Genomic DNA, 14,477 nt, shown 5'->3' with positions numbered 1-14,477 from the left:
CATAATAGGGGTACCAGAAGGGGAAGAAAGAACAAAGGGGATGGAAAAGGTAATTAAAGAAATCATGACTGAAAACTTCCCAAACTTAAAGAAGGAATCAGACACCCAAGCACAGGAGGCTCAGAGGGTCCCAAACAGGAAGAGCTCAAAGAGAAACACGCCAAGATATATCATAAATCAAGATGGCCAGACTGAAGGATAAAGAAATGTTCCTAAAGGCAGCAAGAGAAAAACAAAGAGTGAGTTACAAGAGAAGGCTCTCAGCTGATTTCTCTACAGAAACACTACAGGCCAGAAGGGAGTGGCAAGATATATTCAAAGTCCTGAATGAAAAAAAAAGATGCAGCCTAGGATACTTGCTCCAGCAAGGCTATCCTTTAGAATAGAAGGAGAGATAAAGAATTTCACAGAGAAGCAAATACTAAAAGAATTTAGCAACACTAAACCCATGCTAAAAGAAATATTGAAAGGTCTACTCTAAATAGAAAAGAAGCAGGATGCTACAGAAATGAGAATTCATGACTGTGAGAGTATTTTTCCTTTCTTCTTTTTTTTTTTTTAAATCTTGTTCTCAGTAGGATGGGTTTCAGATTACATTAATATCTGTTTAGTACACACAGTTACAGTAATTGGTTAACAGACTTACAAAAAAGTGTAATCACAAGCCAAAAACTTACAAGTGAGTCACAAAAACTAAATACAATACAAAGGAAAATTACCATACCACAAAAGGAAGAAGAAAGGAACCAAGAAGAAATACCAAATCAACTGCAAAAATAAGTTCTAAATAGCAATAAACTCTCATCTATCATTAATTACTGTAAATGTTAATGGTCTAAATGCTCCAGTCAAAAGACAGAGTAGCAGACTGGATAATAAAGCAAGAAACTTCAATACACTGCATACAAGAGACACACTTTAGGGAGAAGGACACATATAGATTGAGAGTGAATGGACGGAAAAGGATATTCCATGCAAATGGAAATGCCATAAAAGCAGGTGTAGCAGTATTGATTTCAGACAAAATAGACTTTAAAACAAGGGCCATAAAGAAAGATAAATAAAGACATTTTATAATGATTAAAGGATCAATACAAGATGAAGATATTACAATCATTAATATATATGCACCCAACATGAGCACCTAAGTACATTAAACAACTACTAACAGAGATAAAGGGGGAAATTGATGGGAATACAATCATTGTCAGAAATTTTAACACCACATTAACATCACTAGACAGATCTTCCAGACAGAAAATAAATAAGGCAACAGAGAAATTAAATGATACAAGAGAATAATTGGATTTAGTGGATATTTTCAGAGCATTACAATCCCCCATAACAGAATAAACAATCTCTTAAAATGTGTGTGGAACATTTTCTAGGATTGATCATGTACTTAGTCACAAAAGAAGCCTCAACAATTTTAAGAAGATAGAAATTATCTCAAGAATCTTTTCTGACCACAATGCCATGGAAACTAGAAATCAACTTCAGAGAAACAAAGGAGAAAGAAAGGAAAGCATTGAGATTAAACAACATGCTATTAGAAAACCAATGGGTCAATGATGTAATCAAAGTTGAAATTAAAGAATACCTTGAGACAAATGAAAATGAAAACACAACCACACAAAACATATGGGACACAGCAAAAGCAGTGCTAAGAGGAAAGTTTAGGGTAATGCAGGCCTTCCTCAAAAAAGAAGAACAATACCAAATAAACAATCTAACCCACCAGCTGAAAGAACTAGAAACAGAAGAGCAAAAACACACAAAAGTCAGCAGAAGGAAGGAAATAATAAAGATCATGGAGGAAATAAATAAAATAAAGATTAAAAAAATAGAGAAAATAATCAATCAAACCAAAAGCTAGTTTTTTGAAAGAATAAATAAAATCGAAAATCCTCTGGCCGTACTCACAAAGAAGAATAAAGAGAGAGCACAAATTTGCAAAATAAGAAAGGAAAATGGAGAAATTACAACAAATAACATAGAAATACAGAATATCATATGAGAATATCATGACAAACTACATGGAAAAAAATGGATAACCTAGTGGAGATGGACAAGTTTCTGGAAACATACAGTCAACTAAGACTGAATCAAGAAGAAAGTATCCACTTGAACAAATGGATCACTAGGAATGAAATTGAATTAACAATAAAAAACCTCCCTACAAATAAAAGTCCAGGACTGGACAGCTTCACCGGGGAGTTCTACCACACATACAAAGAAGAACTCATACCAGTCCTTCTCAAACTCTTCCAGAAGATTGAAAAGAAGGAATATTCCCAAACTCATTCTATGAAGCCACTATTACCCTGATACCAAAACCAGGCAAAGACACCACCAAAAAACAGAATTACAGACTAATATCACTGATGAACACAGATGAAAAAAGTCCTTACCAAAATACTAGTAAATAAAATCCAACAGCACATAAAAAAGATAATACATCATGCTCAAGTGGGGTTCATCTCAGGGACACAAGGGTGGTTCAACATATGAAAATCAATCAATGAAATACTTCACATCAACAAGAGAAAGGACAAAAACCACATGATCATCTCAATAGATGCAGAAAACTTTTGATAAAATTCAACACCCATTTATGATAAAAATTCTCACCAAAGTGGGTATTGAGGGAACATATCTCAACATCATAAAAGCTATAGATGACAAACCTACAGCCAGCATAGCACTCAACGATGAAAACCTCAAAAGATTCCCACTAAAATCTGGGACAAGTCAAGGATGCCCACTATCACCACTCCTATTCAACATAGCCTTGGAAGTCCTGGCCACAGCAATCAGGCAAGTAACAGAAGTAAAAGGGGTCTAAATTGGAAAAGAAGAGGTAAAAGTGTCACTATATGCAGATGACAAGACAATATATATAGAAAACCACACAAAAACTACTAGAGCTGATCGAAGAATTTAGCAAAGTAGCAGGTTACAAGATTAATGTTCAAAAATCAGTTGCATTTCTTTACACAAATGATGAGTCAACAGAAAAAGAAAGTAAAGAAACAATCCCCTTTAAAATAGCACCCAAAGTAATAAAATATCTAGGAATAAATCTAACCACAGACGTGAGAGAATTATACACAGAAAACTATAAACCATTGGTGAAGGAAATTAAAGAAGACTTTAAAAAATGGAAAGGTATCCCAAGCTCTTGGATTGCAAGAATCAATATTGTTAAAATGGTCACACTGCCCAAGGCAATCTACAGATTTAATGCAATCCCTACCAAATTATCCTGGACATATTACATAGAACTAGAACAAATCACAATAAAATTTATATGGAACCATCAAAGACATAGAATTTCCAGGGAATAACTTAAGAAAAAAAGAAAGAGGCTGGAAAAATAACTGTCCCAGACTTGAGACAATACTATAGAGTTACAGTCGTCAAGACAGCATGGTATTAGTACAAAAACAGACATACAGCCAAATGGAACAGAATAGAGAGCCCAGAAATGAGCCCAAATACTTTTGATCAACTAATATTCAACAAAGGAGGCAAGAATATACAATGGAATAAAGATAGTCTCTTCAGCAAGATAAACATAAGACAAGATACAATAAACCTCCTAGGAGAAAATACAGGCAAAATATCTGACATACATCTCAGAAATCTTCCCCTAGGGCAGTCTACCCAAGCAATAGAAATAAAAGCAAGAATAAACAAATGGGACCTAATGAAACTTACAAGCTTCTGCACAGCAAAGGACACCTTAAGTAAAACAAAAAGACAACCTACAGAATGGGAGAACATTTTTGCAAATGAAACTAACAAAGGCTTGATCTCCAGAATATATAAGCAGCTCATATGACTTACTAAGAAACAACCAAATAACCCAATCCAAACATGGGCAGAAGACCAAAACAAGCAATTCTCCAAGGAAGATATACAAATGATCAATGGGCACATGAAAAAATGCTCCATATCACTAATTATCAGAGAAATGCAAATCAAAAGTACAATGAGGTATCACCTCAAACCAGTCAGAATGGCCATCATTCAAAAATCCACAAATGACATATGCTAGAGAGGCTGTGGACAAAGGGAAACCTCCGACACTTCTGGTGGGAATGCAGTTTGGTGCAGCCACTGTGGAAACAGTATTGAGTTTCCTCAAAAGACTAGGAATAGAATTGCCATATGACACAGGAATCCCACTCCTGTGCATATATCCTGAAGGAACCCTACTTCAGGATGACAGCTGCACCCCAATATACATAGCAGCACTATTTACAATAGCCAAGACATGGAGATAGCCTAAATGTCCATCAACGGATGACTGGCTAAAGAAGTGGTATATTTATACAATGGAAAACCACTCGGCTATAAAAACTGACAATATAGGGCCATTTGCAGCAACGTGGATGCTCCTGGAGAATGTCATTCTAAGTTAAGTAAGCACCGTAACAAGGAATAAAGAGAAGTTACCTCTAAGTACAGATATTTTGATTAAAATATACATACAGAAAGCAAGTCACCCCCACGACTGCTGCCAGGAGGAGCATCTGAATGTAATAGCCCAGCCCAAGCAAAGTAGATTCCGACCTTCTCTCCGTAGAATTTCCTGTAGAAAGACAGAAGGTAGTTTCAGAAGACACACATATTCACACTGTAGCTTCATCCTCATGTTAATTTCTTTTTTCTTTGTTTTTTGGTGGGGCATAAATAGGTTTATTTATTTGTTTTTTAAATGGAGGCATTGGGGATTGAACCCAGTACCTCATGCATGCTAGGCATTCACTCTACCACTGAGTTATACCCTCCTTCCATCATACTAATTTCTGATTCTAAATCAAGGGGGCTTTAAGTTTAAACCTCTGACTCAATTCACACTTAAAACATATGCGCTTTCACAGCAGCCCCCAAATTCTACCGTGAAATAAGAAGTATTTTACGTATCATAGAAATACAGATCACTGGTTCACCTGCTGAAGAGAGATAAATGAGAACAGAGCAAAGGAGGGGACGAGGCCGACTCCGGAGCAGATGCAGGGGATCATCACCACTCACTGGACAGTCTGGCACATTCAACAAATCCCACCAAAGATCATTCTTAACAGGCTTGACACAAGTGGACTTCAACTACTGGCTCAGTCATCTGAGTCTGCCTTATCTCGGGAACTTCCCTGGAGCAAATGCATCGTAAACCACAGATAATAAGGAAATGGCTGATAATGATAACAACTGGGAGTGCAATGTCTCTCTGACAAAATATTTATAAAACTCATGTAGGAATGGAAGAGGGCAGGAGGGATGTGGCAGAGTAAGGAACTGCCCTGTATTCTTTGTATCTAGCACGTCGGCTGTTCCTAGGTTTCAAAAACCCTTCAATGTTACTCAGTTAATCTGGAGTAGACGGAACAGGCCAGGGAGGCAAGATTAGAAGAAAGGAGGCAGGGCACGAAGCGGTGCCAGGCTGGTCCTGAAAGGGAGACAGACACAGACAGGCAGACACAGAGGGCTTAGGGATGAGGCGGAAAAATGAGGCGGCGGCTCAGGTGTGTTTGCTGCTGCTGCTACTTCCCTCAGCTGGAGCACTGCTGACGCGGCAGTGCTGGGTAAAACCTGTGACTTTCCTCAGCTCTGAGTTCTCTCGGAAGCTTCCGGCTCAGTCTGGAGCTGAGATGAGCTCCGAGGGCTTAGCCTAGGGGGGACTCAGCTCTGAGAACAGCCTGGAGTCCTGAGAAACTTCACGCAGGAACCCCTAGGGCTTGACCAGCGCTCACAGGGCTGCTGTGAGACCAGCTCCATCGTCAGAGACCTGGGCGTGGACCATTCCATGGGGAAAATGGCTGAGCCCGATGCCAAATCAGATAGGAGGGACAAAGTGTGTTCATTCTCATGTGACTGGTCTTTGTGGCCTGGCTCACAGATGGCAGGCTCAGGATGGTGTCTGGCAGAGAAAACCCTGGCAATGGGTTTGAGATGTCTTGGACTCTTTCTTGTTAAGCTTTTTGTAATACATTCTTATCAACTATCCATCCTGAAAATGCCACATTCAAAACTGAAAGAATGTTAGAAGTTGCTTGCTCCAACTGGCCAATGGTAAACACACCCTGCTACAGTTAGAGAGCTGGTCAGGCAGCCTCTGCCTGCATATTTACAATGACGGAGAGTTCATTACTTCCAAAGGTTACATGTCGGCAAGAATGTCAGAAAGAATTTTTGAACCTTAAACAGATGTCTGCCCCCTAGTCCTTGCTGAAAGGCTAGAAATAATGAGGATCCCTTCAAATGTAGTTTTGTCTGATTGTTATCTCTCTCTGTCAAAAACACCCCAATTCTTAACATCAATTTTTCAAAATTCAGCTTTGATTTCTTTTTATCAAACTTATACCATACATTCATTAAAGAGTCAAACAGTTCTCGAACACCGATTGTAAAAAGGAGCAGTTCCCAACAACCACCCTATTTCCTGGTCAGAAGCAACAATGTTCAGCTCCTACTGCTGACTCTTGGAATAAAAACTCCCTATTTCTGACTAATATCCTTGTAACACAGCCTACTGACTTTTTCAGCTTTATGTATCACCTATTTAACTTTCTATTTTGGAAAATGAATATTAAGCTCTCTTTCAAACCACATCTCCTCTACACACCCAAACCTTCATTCTTCCAACCTTTTGATACAAATACATTATAATTTTGATCAGCTCAGTATCCTTGCTTTACATTATTAGGACTCTGTACAGACTGTTCACAGCTGTAGCAAGTTGTCTGCTAGGCTTACTTTTTTATTCCCTACTTTGTTTTTCCTGGAGTTAATAATTGTCTTGGTGGTTCATAGCTTAGATTTCTCTGCGCTTAACAATTCAACCCCATACCTTCTCCTAATGAATAACTTTCTCAATAATTTCCAATTCATTGTCTACAAATTTCATCTCCTTGAATAAATCTCTTCAGATCTCCTTCAACCTGGATTAACGACATGCTAGTCTTGTCACAGAGATCAAGGGGCCACTAGTGGGAAGCAACAAGGGAATACATGGACCAGGAGAAGGGAACAGATCAACATAATTTCCTTCACAAAACATACTTAAAATAGTGGGAAAATTGTTTTCTTTACAAACACAAACACACACACCAACCCCAAAATCCCATAAAGAATGATTAAATAGCCATCAAACCCATTGCCCTGCCATCAAATTCTGTATAACATAAGACAAAAATAACAGAAGGAATATATCATATAAATATGAATCTCAAGGGGGATGGGGTACACTCAGTGGCAGAGTGTGTGCTCAGCAAGCATAAGGTCCTAGATTCAATCTTCAGTACCTCTATTAGAAAAAAAACATTAGAAACAATAGAAAAATGTATCAACTTTAAATATTTACAAATATATAAACTTCCTCTTTTAAAACTGTTCTACAGGATAATCCGGGTTAATGAGAAAGTGCCTCTTCATGACTGTGATCCTGCTGATAATTGTGGGAGGAAATTAGAGTATGACCACATGAAATAAAATCCCTTATGAAATAATGATCCCGGGTGACAATCATTATTGGCTGCTGTCATCACAAAAAAGAGAGTCAACTGGACATTATGTACCTTATGACAGGAGTACAAAACTTCATATAACAAATATTCTTGCACAAATTTGAACCTCGTTCAGATCAAGCTTTTAGGGGAGGATCAAATCACTTAGCTAAAGCCAATACATAGGATGGAGAAATAAGTCTAACCACAGGGGAGAATGAAATCAACCAAACAGGAAATAGAGAAATCCCTCAGCAATTTCAAGGAAAATGAGAAACAGGAAAATTATAGATTAGAACCCACTTGAGAGATATGCTAGCTGCAATGTGTGAACTTAGTCTGGATCCTGATTTCAACCCCAAAACTGCTTAAAAGTGTATTTTTGTGACAATCAGGGAATTATTTTGTAACCCTAAAAAAAATGAATATTCCAATTGTATTTGAAAGAGACCTTGTCATTTCACTAATGAAAGGTTAAGCTACGTAGGATTGCCTTCAAAATGATCCCGAAGTGGGGGAGGGGAAGAGGTGGAGATGAAAGTTGCAACAACAGTGACTCTGAGTTGATAATTCTGGAGATGGGTGACTGATACAGACAGGCTGGCTGTGCTGTTCTCTCTACTTCTGTACGTGTTTGAATCTTTCCATAAAATGTGAAACAAACAAAAAGACTTCAGTGATTTAAAACCCTCACTTGGAAGGTTAAGAGGTTTGCCCAAGTAGGTGGGCATCTGAATGGGGCACTGAGATTAGGAAGATCAGGCACCTGGCTCCAGGCCGACCTGGGGCTACCTTGACCCTTCTCTTCTCCTCACCATCCACAGCCAGCCCATAACTGCATCCTGTCAGCTCCACTCCCCAAACGCATTCTCCCTGGCTCCCACCATCTCTCATCTGGCCCACTCCAAGAGCCTCCGACCACGCCTCCCTGCTTCCTGGGTCCCTGCAATTCATTCTCCACATTATCTTTGCAAATTGTGAGAGAAAATTACCTTAGTGCTTAAACTATCATGACTGTTTCTCACTGCACTTAGAGTCTACACTACTTTCCGTGCTCCTGATGCCCTTCTAAACCTCGCGTCTCATCACTCTCACCAGTGTTGGCTCCAGTATCTCCTCAAACCTGCTGAGCACATTTGTGCCTCGGGGCAATGGACAAGCTGCCTCTATTCCTGGGGTGACTTATCCCAGATCCTCAAAGACCAGCCTCCTTATCACCATCTCAGCTCACATGTAACCTTCTCAAAGATAGCTTTCTTGACTCCATTTCCCCCAAGTCTCCCATCTCAACACTGTATTATTTCCTTCATTTCAATCTGAAATTGTTTCCTTATTAGCCCGATTATTTTTGTTTGCTCAGTTGTCCTTGGCCTCCCTCCTCCCAGCAGCCTTGCACAAACAGCATAAGCTCCCGGGGAGCAGCCGGCGCTGATGCTCTGAGAATACACATGCTGAGCGCGACATTACAGTCACGTGGTGTAGTGAAACGGTGTCGAACAGCAGATAGAGCTAAGCAGTGAGAATACTTCTCTTATTTTATAATTTAAGTGAAACCTAACATTTACTCCTGTTTAATGAAGAATTTGGTAGGTCTTTGTTCCCAGTTCCTGGACGGCAACCCCTAAAGCCTTGAAATTTCCCAAGATAGGAGTGTCTTTACTATTCATGGTGGACCCTTGGATGGCTTGTGTTCATGAGATAACTCAGGATGGGGACTGGCCAGCCAGAGACACCAACCATGTGATTAGAGGAGTGGGGCTTTGAGCTTTGTGACAAGTGACTGACCATCAGGAGAGGTAGGGGCTCAAATGTTAGGGCTTTGACTTACAGTTAGTGTTTGGGGTAGCCATGTCAGTAGTGACCCAATAAATCATGTCTTTGTAATAAAGTCTCCAGTAAAAACTTGGGGCAACAAAGCTCAGAGCTCCTGTGAGCTTCCTGGTTGGTAACACTCTCGGAGGACTGTCACACTCAGAAGCCATGAGGGCAACCCTGAGCCCTTCCCACTGGAGTGCTCTCCACAACAGCTCACCTGATGAGATCTAAGGGCTGCTTCTTGTCTATGCTTCGAGGAGGAGCACATTCCCTGTACAGAAGGCCCTGTTCGCTGGGGCAGCTGAGGTCCTGTGATGGAGGCTGAAGTTGCACTGGGAAGCAGAAGCAAACAGGTGAGCGTCACTGTCACCACGTGTTCACATGTTCTGCTAATAAAATGTGGTGCTAACACTTTGTGGTCATTTGTAAATAAGGGGCCCTCCTTTGCCAGAAGGGATGGAGGTACCATATAATTTTTCATAATTCTCACCGAGGATTAATACTAACCCCTTGAGGGTCATTTGCAAACGTGGCTGGAAAGGAACACTTGGATGTTACAGTCCTGGGACCACCGTGGGTACCTGGTGAGGGCCTTGCAGATGCTTAATGTCCTACAACCGGGCCAGTCTTCCACAGCAAAAAAAACTACGCCACCCAAGTGCCCAAACTGCTTCAGTGGAGGCAGCAGCCCCCTCCTTGGACACCCAGAGGAACCTGGACTCTTGCTGTTTAGGGGCAGGGTCAATTCTAAAACCCAGGCTATTTTGTCCCCACAATTCAGTAGTTATTCGGTGACAGCACATGGAATATAAACAATAAAGAAACTTGACATGATGTTATATATTTAGCTTACTCAAGAAACAAAATTTAAATCCAGTCATTCTCCTTCCCACCTGACCTACATTCCTTTCTCCTGTACTAGAACCAGATTATTACCCACCCAGCCTTAGCATGGGTCCTGACTCCACTTACCTCCCTCCCAAACACCACATGAGATGATTCCTCAGCCTGGATGTGGAACCAGCAATTACAACAGGCTTTAGTGGAAAAGAAATGGTTGTGTGCAGATGCCAACTAAACACTGTAGAATCCTGGTGTCCCACATTAGTAATCATGACAGCTGTTTGCAAGTGTCCCCAAAGTTCATTTCAGACTCTCACTGCTAATTTTGCTGGGATATAAATATAAAACATGTGGACTGCTGGGCTGGACTGCTATGCTGAGTCTCTGATCCAGGAAGCTCAGTGTCTGCTCCCTGCAACCAGCTCCCTGTTCTGTTCATGCATGTGCATCAAGCAGCTGTTTAGTGTCCATTTTAGTATCTTAGACAGTGCATTTCAGTATGGTCTTCATCCACAAATACGTGTACCACACAGTAGTAATGATCAATCTCAGTCTTTGCTTTCTTTTGTCTTAGAGAGTCAGATAAACGGATAGCAAGGTAACAAAGTCATAGAGCGCTATAATATAGTATTTCCTTTATTTCAATGACAGGATTTATTTAAAGAGCTTAGATATAACATCTTTGCATTTATGGCATCATTTAGCGTCTGAAGCTCTTACATTTTACAAACTTCATTTCATGCGAGATGTTGTCAGTTAGAGAAGTGCTTCTGAATTTGAGGGGTTGCTGTCATCTCAGATGGAGTCCCTAAAAAATGTCAAAACTCTGCAGTATTGTCATCATGACAAGAACTCAGACAGATGAAATTTGGAAAGCCCTGTGATTTACTAGTGCACAGACAGAAAATGGTATTTCAGAGGGAAAAAGCCTGAATTACAGAAAATGATAAATGAAATGGTCTAACATGCATTTCCCTTACAAAGAACTAATACTTCTTTGGTTGATAATAACATCTGTCAGTAATTATGAAAAGAGCTGGCAAATGCATAGTACTTACTATTAGCCAGGGCTGTTCTAAAATTCAAGCAGATTCATTAATCCCCATAGCATCTCTACGAGGTGGGTACTATTATTATCCCCATTTTATTGATGAGGAACTTGATAAACACAGAGGCTAAATGACTTTTACAAGGTAGACAGCGAGAAACCAGCACAAGTGTTCCAGCCTGAGTCTATGCTCTTGGCCACTTCTACCTTTTTTTTTTTTTTTTTGGTGGCAGGGAGATAATAAGGTAATTCTGGTGGGGGGTGGGGAGGTAATTAGGGTTATTTGTCTATTTTAGAGGAGGTGTTGGGGGCTGAACCCAGGACTTTATGCGTGCTAAGCATGCGCCACATCACTTGAGCTGTACCCTCACCTCTCGAGTCTATGCTCTTAGCTGCTAATCCACACTGCCCCACATGGTAACTCTGGGGGAACTACAGTTCATTCATTCATGCACTTGTTAAACTCAGCCTTCCTGGTGCCTGGGATTCAGCAGTGAACAAGACAACATGGTTCCTGCCCTAAATGGGCTTGTCGACTCCTGACATATTATCTTCATTTTACCCAGGAAGTAACAAGGTCAAGAAGACTCACCTTTTCCTGTTAACACCGGAGGATACATGAAGTGCTTTATTTCATTTCTGCCATTTGACTTACACCATGGGAAGGGAAAGCTGCCTTGAAGATCCCGGAGCTCACAAGCCAGTTAATCCTGAATTTTTTTTTAAAACTGTCCCTTACTTGATACTTGATCTGAGAAAGGATGAAGTAAACCTAAATGGATTCTAAGAAAGCGTGTGGTTTATACAGGGTAAATAACCAGCCACTGTTTACTATCCTAACAGGAATCTGTAGGCATATTTCTTTTCTTTCTCTTTTTTCATTTTTATGGGCAGCTTTTAAAAACCAAACCAAACCAACAAAACCAAATCACTTATAATTCAACAGCAGGTTCTAAATCACCCCCAAGACAGCAGCTAAACTCGGTTTAGACTTACAGTGCGGCTCCTGGTGGTTGGATTGATGAATGTATCTCTATCCTGAATATAAAAGTCGTTCACGCAGCTCTTCTCAAATAGGGCAATGAAAAACTCTTGTTCCGGTTGTTGATACTTTCATCCACTTGGAGGACTTTCATAAAACAGCTGAAGGTATCAAAGGCTGAGGACACGGTTTTCAGATGATTGGGATTCAGAGGCAATTTTATGTACAGTATCTCAGCGTATGTACAGAGCACCTCCCACAGGGTGTGTACATTTGCAAATACAAGCTTGTCATCCAAAACCTATATTGGGAGAATGAAAACACAAACCAGGAAACTATTTTCACATTTTTAGTACACAGATTTTTCTTACATTGCTGGTAGTTAAAGCACTTGTGCAAACACACACAGATATGACACTGGTAAAAGTGAAGATATAATGAAAATAGATTTGCAAACCATCATACATTTTTGCCTTAAAGTTAATTTCTTTGTTGAAATTACTGAAAAGTTATTTAAAATCCTTACAATTCATTCATAAAATAACCAATGTTTTAGATGAAGAAAAGTAAACTTGTTAACTTTTAGTCCAAATTAGTAACTAAAAATAGAAACACGAAAAAATTCTTTGCAGGGGCATTGTAATGACAATTTTTTAAATTTCTTAAACCTAGGACTATTTACATATCTGTTCAATATAATGTTAAACAGCCATTAAAAGGGATTTAAAAGAATTATATTTATTAATATGGAATATATAATAAAAGGAAAAAGAAAAAAATGTGAAATAATAATTTTCATTTTTGGAAGGGAAAAATATCTACATTTGAACAAAAAAATGTTTAGAAGGATTTTAAGATTCTTTATGTATAACTAAGGTACAGATGATTTTTAATTCCACTGTTTTTAATTCCATTGGATTTTAATTCCAATGTTCTTTCATTTTCAATTTTGGGGGAAATTTTTATAATAAAAAAACTTTAAAATTGTTCTTGCATAAATACATTAATAGATATATTTATGACTACATTCTCTGGCTATTAAAAAAGATCTCCTAGCTTTGGATCTGAAACATACATTCCATAATGCAGATTCTGACTGACTCGCCTCCCAGTCCAGAGCGAAGGCACGGCTAGGGTGACATGTTTCAAATATCATTCCAGGGAACATGCAGGCTCCCAGCCAACGGCTGCAAAGGGACTGACACTGATCTTCTTGCTCCCAGCTGCAGACCATCACAAATGAGTTTAGATTCATAGGCTCAAGTTTTCTCTGTCAAAAGAAATCAGAAAATGTTAGGCTTTTACTTTCACCAAGGGAACAAGAAGTTGTTTGATTTTCTTTTATTAAAAAAAAAAACAACAAACCAATTTGAACCTGAAGAAAAGACATTTGCTCAAAATACCACAGTAGCAATGAAGGTGCTCTGGCTGGCAGGGACTTGTTGGATTCCTGTGAGTGCTGGACTCCTCACATGGAATTCCCTTGGCACTCCAGAAGGCCTGTGGTTGTCCCCATGGGTTTGTGGCCATATGTGGTGCACAAAAGTCTCTGGCTTTGCCACAATTTCAAAGGCTTTTTTGGCTTATGAAAGGCTTTGCACTCAAATGGAGTTTTCTTGAGTCCACTCACTGATGTCATTCACCAGAGTTATAGTCCAGATCTGACATTCTAGACTCTTAAAATCTTGCAGACATTCAAATGGTTCAGGTTTGGATGTGTATTCACCTCTGCAGGCCTGGACCAAATTCCATAAAGCTACCCGGACAAGTTCAGCAAAATGCAAAGACATTTTTCTTTCTGCAAGACTGAAATGTCTGTGAAGCTATAAAAACTTCTGCATCTACAAAAATAGGGAACCAACTCATCAATAACATATCTATCCATAATGCATGGACATTTGAAAAAATACTGTATTTACTCCTATTAAATTCTATCTGGCTTTTGCCAAATTGTGTCCTAAACTGTAAGGAAAGTATATAAATGTAGAGAATTTTTGACCTTTTAAGAGAAAAAGGAACACTCCTACTCGGTTGGTGGGAATGTAAATGTTGCAGCCACCATGGAGGACAGTATAGAGTTTCCTTAAAAACCTGAAAATATACTTCCATGTGATCCAGCAATCCCATTCATGGGTATATGTCTGGAGAAAAATATAATTCAAAAAGACACATGCACCCCAGTGTTCACAGCAGCACTATTTACAATAGCTAACACACTGAAACAACCCAAATGTTCACTGGCAGATGACTGGATAAAGAAGTTGTGGTATATTATATA

General features: G+C 39.4%; 1 long non-coding RNA gene across 1 annotated transcript in view; it reads right to left on the bottom strand.

The window, feature by feature from the left end:
- Nucleotides 1–13,404, bottom strand: part of LOC135320492 (uncharacterized) — a 49,020-nt gene extending 35,616 nt beyond the window's left edge. The window contains exons 1-3 of the long non-coding RNA XR_010379641.1: nt 13,275–13,404; nt 12,214–12,500; nt 4,498–4,597 (exon numbers count right to left, since the gene is read on the bottom strand). This is a non-coding gene — a long non-coding RNA (uncharacterized LOC135320492). The remainder of the gene's footprint in view (nt 1–4,497; nt 4,598–12,213; nt 12,501–13,274) is intronic.
- Nucleotides 13,405–14,477: the final 1,073 nt, after the last annotated feature.

This window comes from Camelus dromedarius, unplaced genomic scaffold (genome assembly GCF_036321535.1).
Source record: "Camelus dromedarius isolate mCamDro1 unplaced genomic scaffold, mCamDro1.pat HAP1_SCAFFOLD_117, whole genome shotgun sequence".
Taxonomy (NCBI): Eukaryota; Metazoa; Chordata; class Mammalia; order Artiodactyla; family Camelidae; genus Camelus; species Camelus dromedarius.
This window is presented reverse-complemented; position numbering and strand designations above follow the sequence as displayed.